This window comes from Drosophila rhopaloa, unplaced genomic scaffold, assembly GCF_018152115.1.
Source record: "Drosophila rhopaloa isolate 14029-0021.01 unplaced genomic scaffold, ASM1815211v1 contig_145, whole genome shotgun sequence".
Classification (NCBI taxonomy): domain Eukaryota; kingdom Metazoa; phylum Arthropoda; class Insecta; order Diptera; family Drosophilidae; genus Drosophila; species Drosophila rhopaloa.
In genome coordinates this window covers 630,782-652,189 of record NW_025335023.1, presented here as the reverse complement: position 1 = coordinate 652,189, position 21,408 = coordinate 630,782, and positions in this window count along the sequence as shown.

Here is a 21,408-nt window from a genome sequence, read left to right as displayed (position 1 = left end):
TTTTAGAGAATCGAATCAGAAGTCTTTAGAGGTATGCCACTTTGGAATCGGCTTAAGGGGGTATATACCTTTTTCATTTTCAAAAAATCGAAATTTTTTTTTTGCTTTATCTTAAAGAACAACTTCTTGAGAATATTTCCCAAAATTTTCATAGAGATTTGAGCTGTAGAAAGAAAGTTACAGCGCTCCTAACCGCGCGCCTCGTCCCCTCCCAAACCCAAACTTGAAACTTTAAACGCGAATATCTCGAAATGGTTTTTTTTAAAATGACTTTGCGGTGATATGGATTGGCGAAAAACTACTGAACCGATTTTCTTCAAATTTTTTTTAAATGTTCGTAATGAATTTTATTAGTACTTGAACGATCGTTTTTTCATGTAAAAATTTTTATTTCGCCGAAATAGATAATTTTGTAAGAATTTTTGCGTCCAAAAACGTAATTTTTTGCATTAAACGTTCCCGTATGCACAAAAAAAAAAATTTTTTTAAAACGTTCGTTCAAGTACAGGATACTACTTTAAACTAATGAAATATTTTTATTTTTTCGGTATCAGTTGACCCATTTGTCCTGGGGAATTATCACCGCAAGGCTCCTTAAAAAAAAGGCGTTTAAGGGAAACAGCCACACCTTAAAAATTATTAAATATTTTTTGCAAAAATTTTTGCATAAACATTGTCAACAATCTAAACTTTCAGAAAATGTAATCATTCATTTAATAAAAACAATAGTTACATACATAAAAAAATCCAAACATTCCTATTTTTTTCGACAAAAAAAGGTATATACCCCCTTAAGTTTGGTTAAGTTATGGATTCTCTAAGTCCAATTTTGAGTCACTCTGTTACAAGTCATCGGAAAATTGGAAATAACTGACATTGAAAAATTTAAATGCAGATTTTAAGAGAATCGAATCAGAAGTCTTTAAGGTATGCCACTTTGGAATCGGCTTAAGTTTGATTAAGTTATGGACTCTCGAAATTCAATTTTGGGTCAAAGTTAAACAAGTCAAATTAGAAATAACTGACATGAAAATGGGTCAAAAATTTGATCAAAGTTAAATTGAAAAATTTGAATGCAGATTTTTAGAGAATCGAATCAGAAGTCTTTAGAGGTATGCCACTTTGGAATCGGCTTAAGTTTGGTAAAGTTATGGACTCTCTAAGTCCAATTTTAAGTCACTCTGTTACAAGTCCTCGGAAATCTAGAAATAACTGACATGAAAATGGGTCAAAAAATTAATCGACGTTAAATTGAAAAATTTGAATGCAGATTTTTAGAGAATCGAATCAGAAGTCTTTAGAGGTATGCCACTTTGCAATCGGCTTTAGCTTGGTAAAGTTATGGACTCTCGAAGTTCAATTTTGGGTCGAAGTTAAACAAGTCAAATTAGAAATAACTGACATGAAAATGGGTGAAAAATTTGATCAAAGTTAAATTGAAAAATTTGAATGCAGATTTTTAGAGAATCGAATCAGAAGTCTTTAGAGGTATGCCACTTTGGAAACGGCTTAAGTTTGGTAAAGTTATGGACTCTCTTAGTCCAATTTTTAGTCACTCTGTTACAAGTCCTCGGAAATCTAGAAATAACTGACATGAAAATGGGTCAAAAAATTAATCGACGTTAAATTGAAAAATTTTAATGCAGATTTTTAGAGAATCGAATCAGAAGTCTTTAGAGGTATGCCACTTTGCAATCGGCTTTAGCTTGGTAAAGTTATGACCTCTCGAAGTTCAATTTTGGGTCAAAGTTAAACAAGTCAAATTAGAAATAACTAACATGAAAATGGGTGAAAAATTTGATCAAAGTTAAATTGAAAAATTTGAATGCATATTTTTAGAGAATCGAATCAGAAGTCTTTAGAGGTATGCCACTTTGGAATCGGCTTAAGTTTGATAAAGTTATGGACCTCTAAGTCCAATTTTGAGTCACTCTGTTACAAGTCCTCGGAAAACTAGAAATAACTGACATGAAAATGGGTCAAAAATTTGATCAACGTTAATTGAAAAATTTGAATGCAGATTTTTAGAGAATCAAATCAGAAGTCTTTAGAGGTATGCCACTTTGGAATCGGCTTAAGTTTGATTAAGTTATGGACTCTCGAAGTTCAATTTTGGGTCAAAGTTAAACAAGTCAAATTAGAAATAACTGACATGAAAATGGGTGAAAAATTTGATCAAAGTTAAATTGAAAAATTTGAATGCAGATTTTTAGAGAATCGAATCAGAAGTCTTTAGAGGTATGCCACTTTGGAAACGGCTTAAGCTTGGTAAAGTTATGGACTCTCGAAGTTCAATTTTGGGTCAAAGTTAAACAAGTCAAATTAGAAATAACTGACATGAAAATGGGTCAAAAATTTGATCAACGTTAAATTGAAAAATTTGAATGCAGATTTTAGGAGAATCGAATCAGAAGTCTTTAAGGTATGCCACTTTGGAATCGGCTTAAGTTTGATTAAGTTATGGACTCTCGAAGTTCAATTTTGGGTCAAAGCTAAACAAGTCAAATTAGAAATAACTGACATGAAAATGGGTGAATAATTTGATCAAAGTTAAATTGAAAAATTTGAATGCAGATTTTTAGAGAATCGAATCAGAAGTCTTTGGAGGTATGCCACTTTGGAATCGGCTTAAGTTTGATAAAGTTATGGACTCTCAAAGTCCAATTTTGAGTCACTCTGTCACAAGTCCTCGGAAAACTAGAAATAACTGACATGAAAATGGGTCAAAAATTTGATCAACGTTAAATTGAAAAATTTGAATGCAGATTTTAAGAGAATCGAATCAGAAGTCTTTAGAGGTATGCCACTTTGGAATCGGCTTAAGTTTGATTAAGTTATGGACTCTCGAAGTTCAATTTTGGGTCAAAGTTAAACAAGTCAAATTAGAAATAACTGACATGAAAATGGGTGAAAAATTTGATCAAAGTTAAATTGAAAAATTTGAATGCAGATTTTTAGAGAATCGAATCAGAACTCTTTAGAGGTATGCCACTTTGGAAACGGCTTAAGTTTGGTAAAGTTATGGACTCTCTTAGTCCAATTTTTAGTCACTCTGTTACAAGTCCTCGGAAATCTAGAAATAACTGACATGAAAATGGGTCAAAAAATTAATCGACGTTAAATTGAAAAATTTGAATGCAGATTTTTAGAGAATCGAATCAGAAGTCTTTAGATGTATGCCACTTTGCAATCGGCTTTAGCTTGGTAATGTTATGGACTCTCGAAATTCAATTTTGGGTCAAAGTTAAACAAGTCAAATTAGAAATAACTGACATGAAAATGGGTGAAAAATTTGATCACAGTTAAATTGAAAAATTTGAATGCAGATTTTTAGAGAATCCAATCAGAAGTCTTTAGAGGTATGCCACTTTGGAATCGGCTTAAGCTTGGTAAAGTAATGGACTCCCGAAGTTCAATTTTGGGTCAAAGTTAAACAAGTCAAATTAGAAAAAACTGACATGAAAATGGGTCAAAAATTTGATCAACGTTAAATTGAAAAATTTGAATGCAGATTTTTAGAGAATCGAATCAGAAGTCTTTAGAGGTATGCCACTTTGCAATCGGCTTAAGCTTGGTAAAGTTATGGACTCTCGAAGTTCAATTTTGGGTCAAAGTTAAACAAGTCAAATTAGAAATAACTGACATGAAAATGGGTCCAAAATTTGATCAACGTTAAATTGAAAAATTTGAATGCAGATTTTAGGAGAATCGAATCAGAAGTCTTTAAGGTATGCCACTTTGGAATCGGCTTAAGTTTGATTAAGTTATGGACTCTCGAAGTTCAATTTTGGGTCAAAGCTAAACAAGTCAAATTAGAAATAACTGACATGAAAATGGGTGAATAATTTGATCAAAGTTAAATTGAAAAATTTGAATGCAGATTTTTAGAGAATCGAATCAGAAGTCTTTAGAGGTATGCCACTTTGGAATCGGCTTAAGTTTGATAAAGTTATGGACTCTCTAAGTCCAATTTTGAGTCACTCTGTTACAAGTCCTCGGAAAACTAGAAATAACTGACATGAAAATGGGTCAAAAATTTGATCAACGTTAAATTGAAAAATTTGAATGCAGATTTTAAGAGAATCGAATCAGAAGTCTTTAGAGGTATGCCACTTTGGAATCGGCTTAAGTTTGATTAAGTTATGGACTCTCTAAGTCCAATTTTGAGTCACTCTTTTACAAGTCCTCGGAAAACTAGAAATAACTGACATGAAAATGGGTCAAAAATTTGATCAACGTTAAATTGAAAAATTTGAATGCAGATTTTAAGAGAATCGAATCAGAAGTCTTTAGAGGTATGCCACTTTGGAATCGGCTTAAGTTTGATTAAGTTATGGACTCTCGAAGTTCAATTTTGGGTCAAAGTTAAACAAGTCAAATTAGAAATAACTGACATGAAAATGGGTGAAAAATTTGATCACAGTTAAATTGAAAAATTTGAATGCAGATTTTTAGAGAATCGAATCAGAAGTCTTTAGAGGTATGCCACTTTGGAATCGGCTTAAGGGGGTATATACCTTTTTCATTTTCAAAAAATCGAAATTTTTTTTTTTGCTTTATCTTAAAGAACAACTTCTTGAGAATATTTCCCAAAATTTTCATAGAGATTTGAGCTGTAGAAAGAAAGTTACAGCGCTCCTAACCGCGCGCCTCGTCCCCTCCCAAACCCAAACTTGAAACTTTAAACGCGAATATCTCGAAATGGCTTTTTTAAAAATGACTTTGCGGTGATATGGATTGGCGAAAAACTACTGAACCGATTTTCTTCAAATTTTTTTTAAATGTTCGTAATGAATTTTATTAGTACTTGAACGATCGTTTTTTAATGTAAAAATTTTTATTTCGCCGAAATAGATAATTTTGTAAGAATTTTTGCGTCCAAAAACGTAATTTTTTGCATTAAACGTTCCCGTATGCACAAAAAAAAAAAATTTTTTTTAAAACGTTCGTTCAAGTACAGGATACTACTTTAAACTAATGAAATATTTTTATTTTTTCGGTATCAGTTGACCCATTTGTCCTGGGGAATTATCACCGCAAGGCTCCTTAAAAAAAAGGCGTTTAAGGGAAACAGCCACACCTTAAAAATTATTAAATATTTTTTGCAAAAATTTTTGCATAAACATTGTCAACAATCTAAACTTTCAGAAAATGTAATCATTCATTTAATAAAAACAATAGTTACATACATAAAAAAATCCAAACATTCCTATTTTTTTCGACAAAAAAAGGTATATACCCCCTTAAGTTTGGTTAAGTTATGGATTCTCTAAGTCCAATTTTGAGTCACTCTGTTACAAGTCATCGGAAAATTGGAAATAACTGACATTGAAAAATTTAAATGCAGATTTTTAGAGAATCGAATCAGAAGTCTTTAAGGTATGCCACTTTGGAATCGGCTTAAGTTTGATTAAGTTATGGACTCTCGAAGTTCAATTTTGGGTCAAAGTTAAACAAGTCAAATTAGAAATAACTGACATGAAAATGGGTGAAAAATTTGATCAAAGTTAAATTGAACAAGAAAGGCAAGCTAACTTCGGGCGGAGCCGAAGTTGATATACCCTTGCAGAATACTCTGTAAATTATATTCTCCAAAATTATTCATATGATGCATTCTTAATACTCATAAAAAATCCCAACATCCTAACTTTAAAAACACCAAAGTTATAGCATTTCCAATCGTTCAGTTATATGGCAGCTATAAGATATAGTCGGCCGATCCTTATGAACTTTGGTAGGTCGGATTGATTGGCCAAAAATAAAACCCATAGAAAATCCCAACTTCCTAACTTAACAAACACCAAAGTTATGGCATTTCAGATCAATCAGTTATATGGCGGCTATAGGATATAGTCGGCCGATCCTTATGAAATTTGGTAGGTCGGATTGATTGACCAAATATAAAACCGATAGAAAATCCCAACTTCCTAACTTTACAAACACCAAAGTTATGGCATTTCCGATCAATCAGTTATATGGCAGCTATAAGATATAGTTGGCCGATCCTTATGAAATTTGGTAGGTCGGATTGATTGACCAAATATAAAACCGATAGAAAATCCCAACTTCCTAACTTTACAAACACCAAAGTTATGGCATTTCCGATCAATCAGTTATATGGCAGCTATAAGATATAGTCGGCCGATCCTTATGAAATTTGGTAGGTCGGATTGATTGGCCAAATATAAAGCCCATAGAAAATTCCAACTTCCTAACTTTACAAACACCAAAGTTATGGCATTTCCGATCAATCAGTTATATGGCAGCTATAGGATATAGTCGGCCGATCCCGGCCGTTCCGACTTATATACTGCGTGCAAAGGAAAGAAGGCTGTGTGCAAAGTTTCAACTCGATAGCTTTAAAACTGAGAGACTAGTTTGCGTAGAAACAGACAGACGGACAGACGGACAGACGGACATGGCTATATCAACTCAGGAGGTGATCCTGATCAAGAATATATATACTTTATAGGGTCGGAGATGTCTCCTTCACTGCGTTGCACACTTTTGACCAAAATTATAATACCCTCTGCAAGGGTATAAAAATTTGAATGCAGATTTTTAGAGAATCGAATCAGAAGTCTTTAGAGGTATGCCACTTTGGAATCGGCTTAAGATTGGTAAAGTTATGGACTCTCTAAGTCCAATTTTAAGTCACTCTGTTACAAGTCCTCGGAAATCTAGAAATAACTGACATGAAAATGGGTCAAAAAAATTAATCGACGTTAAATTGAAAAATTTGAATGCAGATTTTTAGAGAATCGAATCAGAAGTCTTTAGAGGTATGCCACTTTGCAATCGGCTTTAGCTTGGTAAAGTTATGGACTCTCGAAGTTCAATTTTGGGTCGAAGTTAAACAAGTCAAATTAGAAATAACTGACATGAAAATGGGTGAAAAATTTGATCAAAGTTAAATTGAAAAATTTGAATGCAGATTTTTAGAGAATCGAATCAGAAGTCTTTAGAGGTATGCCACTTTGGAAACGGCTTAAGTTTGGTAAAGTTATGGACTCTCTTAGTCCAATTTTTAGTCACTCTGTTACAAGTCCTCGGAAATCTAGAAATAACTGACATGAAAATGGGTCAAAAAATTAATCGACGTTAAATTGAAAAATTTTAATGCAGATTTTTAGAGAATCGAATCAGAAGTCTTTAGAGGTATGCCACTTTGCAATCGGCTTTAGCTTGGTAAAGTTATGACCTCTCGAAGTTCAATTTTGGGTCAAAGTTAAACAAGTCAAATTAGAAATAACTGACATGAAAATGGGTGAAAAATTTGATCAAAGTTAAATTGAAAAATTTGAATGCAGATTTTTAGAGAATCGAATCAGAAGTCTTTAGAGGTATGCCACTTTGGAATCGGCTTAAGTTTGGTAAAGTTATGGACTCTCTTAGTCCAATTTTTAGTCACTCTGTTACAAGTCCTCGGAAATCTAGAAATAACTGACATGAAAATGGGTCAAAAAATTAATCGACGTTAAATTGAAAAATTTTAATGCAGATTTTTAGAGAATCGAATCAGAAGTCTTTAGAGGTATGCCACTTTGCAATCGGCTTTAGCTTGGTAAAGTTATGACCTCTCGAAGTTCAATTTTGGGTCAAAGTTAAACAAGTCAAATTAGAAATAACTAACATGAAAATGGGTGAAAAATTTGATCAAAGTTAAATTGAAAAATTTGAATGCATATTTTTAGAGAATCGAATCAGAAGTCTTTAGAGGTATGCCACTTTGGAATCGGCTTAAGTTTGATAAAGTTATGGACCTCTAAGTCCAATTTTGAGTCACTCTGTTACAAGTCCTCGGAAAACTAGAAATAACTGACATGAAAATGGGTCAAAAATTTGATCAACGTTAAATTGAAAAATTTGAATGCAGATTTTTAGAGAATCAAATCAGAAGTCTTTAGAGGTATGCCACTTTGGAAACGGCTTAAGCTTGGTAAAGTTATGGACCTCTAAGTCCAATTTTGAGTCACTCTGTTACAAGTCCTCGGAAAACTAGAAATAACTGACATGAAAATGGGTCAAAAATTTGATCAACGTTAAATTGAAAAATTTGAATGCAGTTTTTAAGAAAATCGAATCAGAAGTCTTTAGAGGTATGCCACTTTGGAATCGGCTTAAGTTTGATTAAGTTATGGACTCTCGAAGTTCAATTTTGGGTCAAAGTTAAACAAGTCAAATTAGAAATAACTGACATGAAAATGGGTGAAAAATTTGATCAAAGTTAAATTGAAAAATTTGAATGCAGATTTTTAGAGAATCGAATCAGAAGTCTTTAGAGGTATGCCACTTTGGAAACGGCTTAAGCTTGGTAAAGTTATGGACTCTCGAAGTTCAATTTTGGGTCAAAGTTAAACAAGTCAAATTAGAAATAACTGACATGAAAATGGGTCAAAAATTTGATCAACGTTAAATTAAAAAATTTGAATGGAGATTTTAGGAGAATCGAATCAGAAGTCTTTAAGGTATGCCACTTTGGAATCGGCTTAAGTTTGATTAAGTTATGGACTCTCGAAGTTCAATTTTGGGTCAAAGTTAAACAAGTCAAATTAGAAATAACTGACATGAAAATGGGTGAAAAATTTGATCAAAGTTAAATTGAAAAATTTGAATGCAGATTTTTAGAGAATCGAATCAGAAGTCTTTAGAGGTATGCCACTTTGGAAACGGCTTAAGTTTGGTAAAGTTATGGACTCTCTTAGTCCAATTTTTAGTCACTCTGTTACAAGTCCTAGGAAATCTAGAAATAACTGACATGAAAATGGGTCAAAAAATTAATCGACGTTAAATTGAAAAATTTTAATGCAGATTTTTAGAGAATCGAATCAGAAGTCTTTAGAGGTATGCCACTTTGCAATCGGCTTTAGCTTGGTAAAGTTATGACCTCTCGAAGTTCAATTTTGGGTCAAAGTTAAACAAGTCAAATTAGAAATAACTGACATGAAAATGGGTCAAAAATTTGATCAACGTTAAATTGAAAAATTTGAATGCAGATTTTTAGAGAATCAAATCAGAAGTCTTTAGAGGTATGCCACTTTGGAAACGGCTTAAGCTTGGTAAAGTTATGGACCTCTAAGTCCAATTTTGAGTCACTCTGTTACAAGTCCTCGGAAAACTAGAAATAACTGACATGAAAATGGGTCAAAAATTTGATCAACGTTAAATTGAAAAATTTGAATGCAGTTTTTAAGAAAATCGAATCAGAAGTCTTTAGAGGTATGCCACTTTGGAATCGGCTTAAGTTTGATTAAGTTATGGACTCTCGAAGTTCAATTTTCAAAGTTAAACGAGTCAAATTAGAAATAACTGACATGAAAATGGGTGAAAAATTTGATCAAAGTTAAATTGAAAAATTTGAATGCAGATTTTTAGAGAATCGAATCAGAAGTCTTTAGAGGTATGCCACTTTGGAAACGGCTTAAGCTTGGTAAAGTTATGGACTCTCGAAGTTCAATTTTGGGTCAAAGTTAAACAAGTCAAATTAGAAATAACTGACATGAAAATGGGTCAAAAATTTGATCAACGTTAAATTAAAAAATTTGAATGCAGATTTTAGGAGAATCGAATCAGAAGTCTTTAAGGTATGCCACTTTGGAATCGGCTTAAGTTTGATTAAGTTATGGACTCTCGAAGTTCAATTTTGGGTCAAAGTTAAACAAGTCAAATTAGAAATAACTGACATGAAAATGGGTGAAAAATTTGATCAAAGTTAAATTGAAAAATTTGAATGCAGATTTTTAGAGAATCGAATCAGAAGTCTTTAGAGGTGTGCCACTTTGGAAACGGCTTAAGTTTGGTAAAGTTATGGACTCTCTTAGTCCAATTTTTAGTCACTCTGTTACAAGTCCTAGGAAATCTAGAAATAACTGACATGAAAATGGGTCAAAAAATTAATCGACGTTAAATTGAAAAATTTTAATGCAGATTTTTAGAGAATCGAATCAGAAGTCTTTAGAGGTATGCCACTTTGCAATCGGCTTTAGCTTGGTAAAGTTATGACCTCTCGAAGTTCAATTTTGGGTCAAAGTTAAACAAGTCAAATTAGAAATAACTGACATGAAAATGGGTCAAAAATTTGATCAACGTTAAATTGAAAAATTTGAATGCAGATTTTTAGAGAATCAAATCAGAAGTCTTTAGAGGTATGCCACTTTGGAAACGGCTTAAGCTTGGTAAAGTTATGGACCTCTAAGTCCAATTTTGAGTCACTCTGTTACAAGTCCTCGGAAAACTAGAAATAACTGACATGAAAATGGGTCAAAAATTTGATCAACGTTAAATTGAAAAATTTGAATGCAGTTTTTAAGAAAATCGAATCAGAAGTCTTTAGAGGTATGCCACTTTGGAATCGGCTTAAGTTTGATTAAGTTATGGACTCTCGAAGTTCAATTTTGGGTCAAAGTTAAACAAGTCAAATTAGAAATAACTGACATGAAAATGGGTGAAAAATTTGATCAAAGTTAAATTGAAAAATTTGAATGCAGATTTTTAGAGAATCGAATCAGAAGTCTTTAGAGGTATGCCACTTTGGAAACGGCTTAAGCTTGGTAAAGTTATGGACTCTCGAAGTTCAATTTTGGGTCAAAGTTAAACAAGTCAAATTAGAAATAAATGACATGAAAATGGGTCAAAAATTTGATCAACGTTAAATTGAAAAATTTGAATGCAGATTTTAGGAGAATCGAATCAGAAGTCTTTAAGGTATGCCACTTTGGAATCGGCTTAAGTTTGATTAAGTTATGGACTCTCGAAGTTCAATTTTGGGTCAAAGCTAAACAAGTCAAATTAGAAATAACTGACATGAAAATGGGTGAATAATTTGATCAAAGTTAAATTGAAAAATTTGAATGCAGATTTTTAGAGAATCGAATCAGAAGTCTTTAGAGGTATGCCACTTTGGAATCGGCTTAAGTTTGATAAAGTTATGGACTCTCTAAGTCCAATTTTGAGTCACTCTGTTACAAGTCCTCGGAAAACTAGAAATAACTGACATGAAAATGGGTCAAAAATTTGATCAATGTTAAATTGAAAAATTTGAATGCAGATTTTAAGAGAATCGAATCAGAAGTCTTTAGAGGTATGCCACTTTGGAATCGGCTTAAGTTTGATTAAGTTATGGACTCTCGAAGTTCAATTTTGGGTCAAAGTTAAACAAGTCAAATTAGAAATAACTGACATGAAAATGGGTGAAAAATTTGATCAAAGTTAAATTGAAAAATTTGAATGCAGATTTTTAGAGAATCGAATCAGAACTCTTTAGAGGTATGCCACTTTGGAAACGGCTTAAGTTTGGTAAAGTTATGGACTCTCTTAGTCCAATTTTTAGTCACTCTGTTACAAGTCCTCGGAAATCTAGAAATAACTGACATGAAAATGGGTCAAAAAATTAATCGACGTTAAATTGAAAAATTTGAATGCAGATTTTTAGAGAATCGAATCAGAAGTCTTTAGAGGTATGCCACTTTGCAATCGGCTTTAGCTTGGTAAAGTTATGAGTCAATTTTGAGTCACTCTGTTACAAGTCCTCGGAAAACTAGAAATAACTGACATGAAAATGGGTCAAAAATTTGATCAACGTTAAATTGAAAAATTTGAATGCAGATTTTTAGAGAATCGAATCAGAAGTCTTTAGAGGTATGGCACTTTGGAATCGGCTTAAGTTTGATTAAGTTATGGACTCTCGAAGTTCAATTTTGGGTCTAAGTTAAACAAGTCAAATTAGAAATAACTGACACGAAAATGGGTGAAAAATTTGATCAAAGTTAAATTGAAAAATTTTAATGCAGATTTTTAGAGAATCGAATCAGAAGTCTTTAGAGGTATGCCACTTTGGAAACGGCTTAAGCTTGGTAAAGTTATGGACTCTCGAAGTTCAATTTTGGGTCAAAGTTAAACAAGTCAAATCAGAAATAACTGACATGAAAATGGGTGAAAAATTTGATCAAAGTTAAATTGAAAAATTTGAATGCAGATTTTTAGAGAATCGAATCAGAAGTCTTTAGAGGTATGCCACTTTGGAATCGGCTTAAGTTTGGTAAAGTTATGGACTCTCTTAGTCCAATTTTTAGTCACTCTGTTACAAGTCCTCGGAAATCTAGAAATAACTGACATGAAAATGGGTCAAAAAATTAATCGACGTTAAATTGAAAAATTTGAATGCAGATTTTTAGTGAATCGAATCAGAAGTCTTTAGAGGTATGCCACTTTGCAATCGGCTTTAGCTTGGTAAAGTTATGGACTCTCGAAGTTCAATTTTGGGTCAAAGTTAAACAAGTCAAATTAGAAATAACTGACATGAAAATGGGTCAAAAATTTGATCAAAGTTAAATTGAAAAATTTGAATGCAGATTTTTAGAGAATCGAATCAGAAGTCTTTAGAGGTATGCCACTTTGGAATCGGCTTAAGTTTGGTAAAGTTATGGACTCTCTAAGTCCAATTTTTAGTCACTCTGTTACAAGTCCTCGGAAATCTAGAAATAACTGACATGAAAATGGGTCAAAAAATTAATCGACGTTAAATTGAAAAATTTGAATGCAGATTTTTAGAGAATCGAATCAGAAGTTTTTAGAGGTATGCCACTTTGCAATCGGCTTTAGCTTGGTAAAGTTATGGACTCTCGAAGTTCAATTTTGGGTCAAAGTTAAACAAGTCAAATTAGAAATAACTGACATGAAAATGGGTGAAAAATTTGATCAAAGTTAAATTGAAAAATTTGAATGCAGATTTTTAGAGAATCGAATCAGAAGTCTTTAGAGGTATGCCACTTTGGAATCGGCTTAAGTTTGATAAAGTTATGGACTCTCTAAGTCCAATTTTGAGTCACTCTGTTACAAGTCCTCGGAAAACTAGAAATAACTGACATGAAAATGGGTCAAAAAATTAATCGACGTTAAATTGAAAAATTTGAATGCAGAATTTTAGAGAATCGAATCAGAAGTCTTTAGAGGTATGCCACTTTGCAATCGGCTTTAGCTTGGTAAAGTTATGAGTCAATTTTGAGTCACTCTGTTACAAGTCCTCGGAAAACTAGAAATAACTGACATGAAAATGGGTCAAAAATTTGATCAACGTTAAATTGAAAAATTTGAATGCAGATTTTTAGAGAATCGAATCAGAAGTCTTTAGAGGTATGGCACTTTGGAATCGGCTTAAGTTTGATTAAGTTATGGACTCTCGAAGTTCAATTTTGGGTCTAAGTTAAACAAGTCAAATTAGAAATAACTGACACGAAAATGGGTGAAAAATTTGATCAAAGTTAAATTGAAAAATTTTAATGCAGATTTTTAGAGAATCGAATCAGAAGTCTTTAGAGGTATGCCACTTTGGAAACGGCTTAAGCTTGGTAAAGTTATGGACTCTCGAAGTTCAATTTTGGGTCAAAGTTAAACAAGTCAAATTAGAAATAACTGACATGAAAATGGGTCAAAAATTTTATCAACGTTAAATTGAAAAATTTGAATGCAGATTTTAAGAGAATCGAATCAGAAGTCTTTAAGGTATGCCACTTTGGAATCGGCTTAAGTTTGATTAAGCTATGGACTCTCGAAGTTCAATTTTGGGTCAAAGTTAAACAAGTCAAATTAGAAATAACTGACATGAAAATGGGTGAAAAATTTGATCAAAGTTAAATTGAAAAATTTGAATGCAGATTTTTAGAGAATCGAATCAGAAGTCTTTAGAGGTATGCCACTTTGGAATCGGCTTAAGTTTGGTAAAGTTATGGACTCTCTTAGTCCAATTTTTAGTCACTCTGTTACAAGTCCTCGGAAATCTAGAAATAACTGACATGAAAATGGGTCAAAAAATCAATCGACGTTAAATTGAAAAATTTGAATGCAGATTTTTAGTGAATCGAATCAGAAGTCTTTAGAGGTATGCCACTTTGCAATCGGCTTTAGCTTGGTAAAGTTATGGACTCTCGAAGTTCAATTTTGGGTCAAAGTTAAACAAGTCAAATTAGAAATAACTGACATGAAAATGGGTCAAAAATTTGATCAAAGTTAAATTGAAAAATTTGAATGCAGATTTTTAGAGAATCGAATCAGAAGTCTTTAGAGGTATGCCACTTTGGAATCGGCTTAAGTTTGGTAAAGTTATGGACTCTCTAAGTCCAATTTTTAGTCACTCTGTTACAAGTCCTCGGAAATCTAGAAATAACTGACATGAAAATGGGTCAAAAAATTAATCGACGTTAAATTGAAAAATTTGAATGCAGATTTTTAGAGAATCGAATCAGAAGTCTTTAGAGGTATGCCACTTTGCAATCGGCTTTAGCTTGGTAAAGTTATGGACTCTCGAAGTTCAATTTTGGGTCAAAGTTAAACAAGTCAAATTAGAAATAACTGACATGAAAATGGGTGAAAAATTTGATCAAAGTTAAATTGAAAAATTTGAATGCAGATTTTTAGAGAATCGAATCAGAAGTCTTTAGAGGTATGCCACTTTGGAATCGGCTTAAGTTTGATAAAGTTATGGACTCTCTAAGTCCAATTTTGAGTCACTCTGTTACAAGTCCTCGGAAAACTAGAAATAACTGACATGAAAATGGGTCAAAAAATTAATCGACGTTAAATTGAAAAATTTGAATGCAGAATTTTAGAGAATCGAATCAGAAGTCTTTAGAGGTATGCCACTTTGCAATCGGCTTTAGCTTGGTAAAGTTATGGACTCTCGAAGTTCAATTTTGGGTCAAAGTTAAACAAGTCAAATTAGAAATAACTGACATGAAAATGGGTGAAAAATTTGATCAAAGTTAAATTGAAATATTTGAATGCAGATTTTTAGAGAATCGAATCAGAAGTCTTTAGAGGTATGCCACTTTGGAATCGGCTTAAGTTTGGTTAAGTTATGGACTCTCGAAGTTCAATTTTGGGTCACTCTGTTACAAGTCCTCGGAAATCTAGAAATAACTGACATGAAAATGGGTCAAAAAATTAATCGACGTTAAATTGAAAAATTTGAATGCAGATTTTTAGTGAATCGAATCAGAAGTCTTTAGAGGTATGCCACTTTGCAATCGGCTTTAGCTTGGTAAAGTTATGGACTCTCGAAGTTCAATTTTGGGTCAAAGTTAAACAAGTCAAAATAGAAATAACTGACATGAAAATGGGTCAAAAATTTGATCAAAGTTAAATTGAACAAGAAAGGAAATCTAACTTCGGGCGGAGCCGAAGTTGAAATACCCTTGCAGAATATTCTGCAAATTATATTCTCCAAAATTATTCATATGATGCATTTTTAATACTCATAAAAAATCCCACCTTCCTAACTTTAAAAACACCAAAGTTATTTCATTTCCGATCAATCAGTTATATGGCAGCTATAGGATATAGTCGGCCGATCCTTATGAAATTTAATATGTCGAATTGATTGGGCAAAAATAAAACCAATAGAAAATCCCAACTTCCTAACTTTACAAACACCAAAGTTATGGCATTTCCGATCAATCAGTTATATGGCAGCTATAAGATATAGTCGGCCGATCCTTATGAAATTTGGTACGTCGGATTGAGTGGCCAAATATAGAACCCACAGAAAGTCCCAACTTCCTAACTTAACAAACAGCAGAGTTATGGCATTTCCGATCAATCAGTTATATGGCAGCTATAGGATATAGTCGGCCGATCCCGGCCGTTCCGACTTATATACTGCGTGCAAAGGAAAGAAGGGTGTGTGCAAAGTTTCAACTCGATAGCTTTAAAACTGAGAGACTAGTTTGCGTAGAAACAGACAGACGGACAGACGGACAGACGGACATGGCTATATCAACTCAGGAGGTGATCCTGATCAAGAATATATATACTTTATAGGGTCGGAGATGTCTCCTTCACTGCGTTGCACACTTTTGACCAAAATTATAATACCCTCTGCAAGGGTATAAAAATTTGAATGCAGATTTTTAGAGAATCGAATCAGAAGTCTTTAGAGGTATGCCACTTTGGAATCGGCTTAAGTTTGGTAAAGTTATGGACTCTCTAAGTCCAATTTTAAGTCACTCTGTTACAAGTCCTCGGAAATCTAGAAATAACTGACATGAAAATGGGTCAAAAAATTAATCGACGTTAAATTGAAAAATTTGAATGCAGATTTTTAGAGAATCGAATCAGAAGTCTTTAGAGGTATGCCACTTTGGAATCGGCTTAAGTTTGGTAAAGTTATGGACTCTCGAAGTTCAATTATGGGTCAAAGTTAAACAAGTCAAATTAGAAATAACTGACATAAAAATGGGTGAAAAATTTGATCAAAGTTAAATTGAAAAATTTGAGTGCAGATTTTTAGAGAATCGAATCAGAAGTCTTTAGAGGTATGCCACTTTGCAATCGGCTTAAGCTTGGTAAAGTTATGGAACTCTAAGTCCAATTTTGAGTCACTCTGTTACAATTCCTCGGAAAAGTAGAAATAACTGACATGAAAATGGGTCAAAAATTTGATCAAAGTTAAATTGAACAAGAAAGGAAAGCTAACTTCGGGCGGAGCCGAAGTTGATATACCCTTGCAGAATACTCTGTAAATTATATTCTCCAATATTATTTATATGATGCATTCTTAATACTCATAAAAAATCCCAACTTCCTAACTTTAAAAACATCAAAGTTATGGCATTTCCTATCGTTCAGTTATATGGCAGCTATAAGATATAGTCGGCCGATCCTTATGAAATTTGGTATGTCGGATTGATTGGCCAAAAATAAAACCCATAGAAAATCCCAACTTCTTAACTTTACAAACACCAAAGTTATGGCACTTCCGATCAATCAGTTATATGGCAGCTATAAGATATAGTCGGCCGATCCTTATGAAATTCGGTATGTCGGATTGATTGGCCAAAAATAAAACCCATAGAAAGTCATATCTTCTTATCTTTAAAAACACCAAAGTTATGGCTTTTCCGATCGTTCAGTTATATGGCAGCTATATGATATAGTCGCCCGATCCGGCTCGTTCCGACTTATATACTACCTGCAATAGAAAGACAACTTTTGGGAAAGTTTCGAGCAGATAGCTTTAAAACTGAGGGACTAGTTTGCGTAGAAACGGACGGACGGACAGACGGACAGACGGACATGGCTATATCAACTCAGGAGGTGATCCTGATCAAGAATATATATACTTTATAGGGTCGGAAATGTCTCCTTCACTGCGTTGCAAACTTTTGACTGAAATTATAATACCCTCTGCAAGGGTATACAAATTTGAATGCAGATTTTTAGAGAATCGAATCAGAAGTCTTAAGAGGTATGCGGCTTTGGAATCGGCCTAAGTTGGGTAAAGTTATGGACTCTCGAAGTTCAATTTTGAGTCACTCTGTTAAAAGTCCTCGGAAAACTAGAAATAACTGACATGAAAATGGGTCAAAAATTTGATCAACGTTAAATTGAAAAATTTGAATGCAGATTTTTAGAGAATCGAATCAGAAGTTTTTAGAGGTATGCCACTTTGGAATCGGCTTAAGTTTGGTAAAGTTATGGACTCTCGAAGTTCAATTTTGGGTCAAAGTTAAACAAGTCAAATTAGAAATAACTGACATAAAAATGGGTGAAAAATTTGATCAAAGTTAAATTGAAAAATTTGAATGCAGATTTTTAGAGAATCGAATCAGAAGTCTTTAGAGGTATGCCACTTTGCAATCGGCTTAAGCTTGGTAAAGTTATGGAACTCTAGTCCAATTTTGAGTCACTCTGTTACAATTCCTCGGAAAAGTAGAAATAACTGACATGAAAATGGGTCAAAAATTTGATCAAAGTTAAATTGAAAAATTTGAATGCAGATTTTTAGAGAATCGAATCAGAAGTTTTTAGAGGTATGCCACTTTGGAATCGGCCTAAGTTTGGTAAAGTTATGGACTCTCGAAGTTCAATTTTGAGTCACTCTGTTAAAAGTCCTCGGAAAACTAGAAATAACTGACATGAAAATGGGTGAAAAATTTGATCACAGTTAAATTGAAAAATTTGAATGCAGATTTTTAGAGAATCGAATCAGAAGTCTTTAGAGGTATGCCACTTTGGAATCGGCTTAAGTTTGGTTAAGTTATGGATTCTCTAAGTCCAATTTGGAGTCACTCCTTTACAAGTCATCGGAAAATTGGAAATAACTGACATTGAAAAATTTAAATGCAGATTTTTAGAGAATCGAATCAGAAGTCTTTAGAGGTATGCCACTTTGGAATCGGCTTAAGTTTGGTAAAGTTATGGACTCCCGAAGTCCAATTTTGGGTCAACGTTAAATAAGTCAAATTAGAAAAATTTGATCAACGTTAAATTGAAAAATATGAATGCAGATTTTTAGAGAATCGAATCAGAAGTCTTTAGAGGTATGCCACTTTGCAATCGGCTTAAGCTTGGTAAAGTTATGGACTCTCGAAGTTCAATTTTGGGTCAAAGTTAAACAAGTCAAATTAGAAATAACTGACATGAAAATGGGTCAAAAATTTGATCAACTTTAAATTGAAAATTTTGAATGCAGATTTTTACAGAATCGAATCAGAAGTCTTTAGAGGTATGCCACTTTGGAATCGGCTTAAGTTTGATTAAGTTATGGACTCTCGAAGTTCAATTTTGGGTCAAAGTTAAACAAGTCAAATTAGAAATAACTGACATGAAAATAGGTGAAAAATTTGATCAAAGTTAAATTGAAAAATTTGAATGCAGATTTTTAGAGAATCGAATCAGAAGTCTTTAGAGGTATGCTACTTTGGAATCGGCTTAAGTTTGGTAAAGTTATGGACTCTCTAAGTCCAATTTTAAGTCACTCTGTTACAAGTCCTCGGAAATCTAGAAATAACTGACATGAAAATGGGTCAAAAAATTAATCGACGTTAAATTGAAAAATTTGAATGCAGATTTTTAGAGAATCGAATCAGAAGTCTTTAGAGGTATGCCACTTTGGAATCGGCTTAAGTTTGGTAAAGTTATGGACTCTCGAAGTTCAATTTTGGGTCAAAGTTAAACAAGTCAAATTAGAAATAACTGACATAAAAATGGGTGAAAAATTTGATCAAAGTTAAATTGAAAAATTTGAGTGCAGATTTTTAGAGAATCGAATCAGAAGTCTTTAGAGGTATGCCACTTTGCAATCGGCTTAAGCTTGGTAAAGTTATGGAACTCTAAGTCCAATTTTGAGTCACTCTGTTACAATTCCTCGGAAAAGTAGAAATAACTGACATGAAAATGGGTCAAAAATTTGATCAAAGTTAAATTGAACAAGAAAGGAAAGCTAACTTCGGGCGGAGCCGAAGTTGATATACCCTTGCAGAATACTCTGTAAATTATATTCTCCAATATTATTTATATGATGCATTCTTAATACTCATAAAAAATCCCAACTTCCTAACTTTAAAAACATCAAAGTTATGGCATTTCCAATCGTTCAGTTATATGGCAGCTATAAGATATAGTCGGCCGATCCTTATGAAATTTGGTATGTCGGATTGATTGGCCAAAAATAAAACCCATAGAAAATCCCAACTTCTTAACTTTACAAACACCAAAGTTATGGCACTTCCGATCAATCAGTTATATGGCAGCTATAAGATATAGTCGGCCGATCCTTATGAAATTCGGTATGTCGGATTGATTGGCCAAAAATAAAACCCATAGAAAGTCCCATCTTCTTATCCTTAAAAACACCAAAGTTATGGCTTTTCCGATCGTTCAGTTATATGGCAGCTATATGATATAGTCGCCCGATCCGGCTCGTTCCGACTTATATACTACCTGCAATAGAAAGACAACTTTTGGGAAAGTTTCGAGCAGATAGCTTTAAAACTGAGGGACTAGTTTGCGTAGAAACGGACGGACGGACAGACGGACAGACGGACATGGCTATATCAACTCAGGAGGTGATCCTGATCAAGAATATATATACTTTATAGGGTCGGAAATGTCTCCTTCACTGCGTTGCAAACTTTTGACTGAAATTATAATACCCTCTGCAAGGGTATAAAAATTTGAATGCAGATTTTTAGAGAATCGAATCAGAAGTCTTAAGAGGTATGCGGCTTTGGAATCGGCCTAAGTTTGGTAAAGTTATGGACTCTCGAAGTTCAATTTTGAGTCACTCTGTTAAAAGTCCTTGGAAAACTAGAAATAACTGACATGAAAATGGGTCAAAAATTTGATCAACGTTAAATTAAAAAATTTGAATGCAGATTTTTAGAGAATCGAATCAGAAGTTTTTAGAGGTATGCCACTTTGGAATCGGCTTAAGTTTGGTAAAGTTATGGACTCTCGAAGTTCAATTTTGGGTCAAAGTTAAACAAGTCAAATTAGAAATAACTGACATAAAAATGGGTGAAAAATTTGATCAAAGTTAAATTGAAAAATTTGAATGCAGATTTTTAGAGAATCGAATCAGAAGTCTTTAGAGGTATGCCACTTTGCAATCGGCTTAAGCTTGGTAAAGTTATGGAACTCTAAGTCCAATTTTGAGTCACTCTGTTACAATTCCTCGGAAAAGTAGAAATAACTGACATGAAAATGGGTCAAAAATTTGATCAAAGTTAAATTGAACAAGAAAGGAAAGCTAACTTCGGGCGGAGCCGAAGTTGATATACCCTTGCAGAATACTCTGTAAATTATATTCTCCAATATTATTTATATGATGCATTCTTAATACTCATAAAAAATCCCAACTTCCTAACTTTAAAAACATCAAAGTTATGGCATTTCCAATCGTTCAGTTATATGGCAGCTATAAGATATAGTTGGCCGATCCTTATGAAATTTGGTATGTCGGATTGATTGGCCAAAAATAAAACCCATAGAAAATCCCAACTTCTTAACTTTACAAACACCAAAGTTATGGCACTTCCGATCAATCAGTTATATGGCAGCTATAAGATATAGTCGGCCGATCCTTATGAAATTCGGTATTTCGGATTGATTGGCCAAAAATAAAACCCATAGAAAGTCCCATCTTCTTATCCTTAAAAACACCAAAGTTATGGCTTTTCCGATCGTTCAGTTATATGGCAGCTATATGATATAGTCGCCCGATCCGGCTCGTTCCGACTTATATACTACCTGCAATAGAAAGACAACTTTTGGGAAAGTTTCGAGCAGATAGCTTTAAAACTGAGGGACTAGTTTGCGTAGAAACGGACGGACGGACAGACGGACAGACGGACAGACGGACATGGCTATATCAACTCAGGAGGTGATCCTGATCAAGAATATATATACTTTATAGGGTCGGAAATGTCTCCTTCACTGCGTTGCAAACTTTTGACTGAAATTATAATACCCTCTGCAAGGGTATAAAAATTTGAATGCAGATTTTTAGAGAATCGAATCAGAAGTCTTAAGAGGTATGCGGCTTTGGAATCGGCCTAAGTTTGGTAAAGTTATGGACTCTCGAAGTTCAATTTTGAGTCACTCTGTTAAAAGTCCTCGGAAAACTAGAAATAA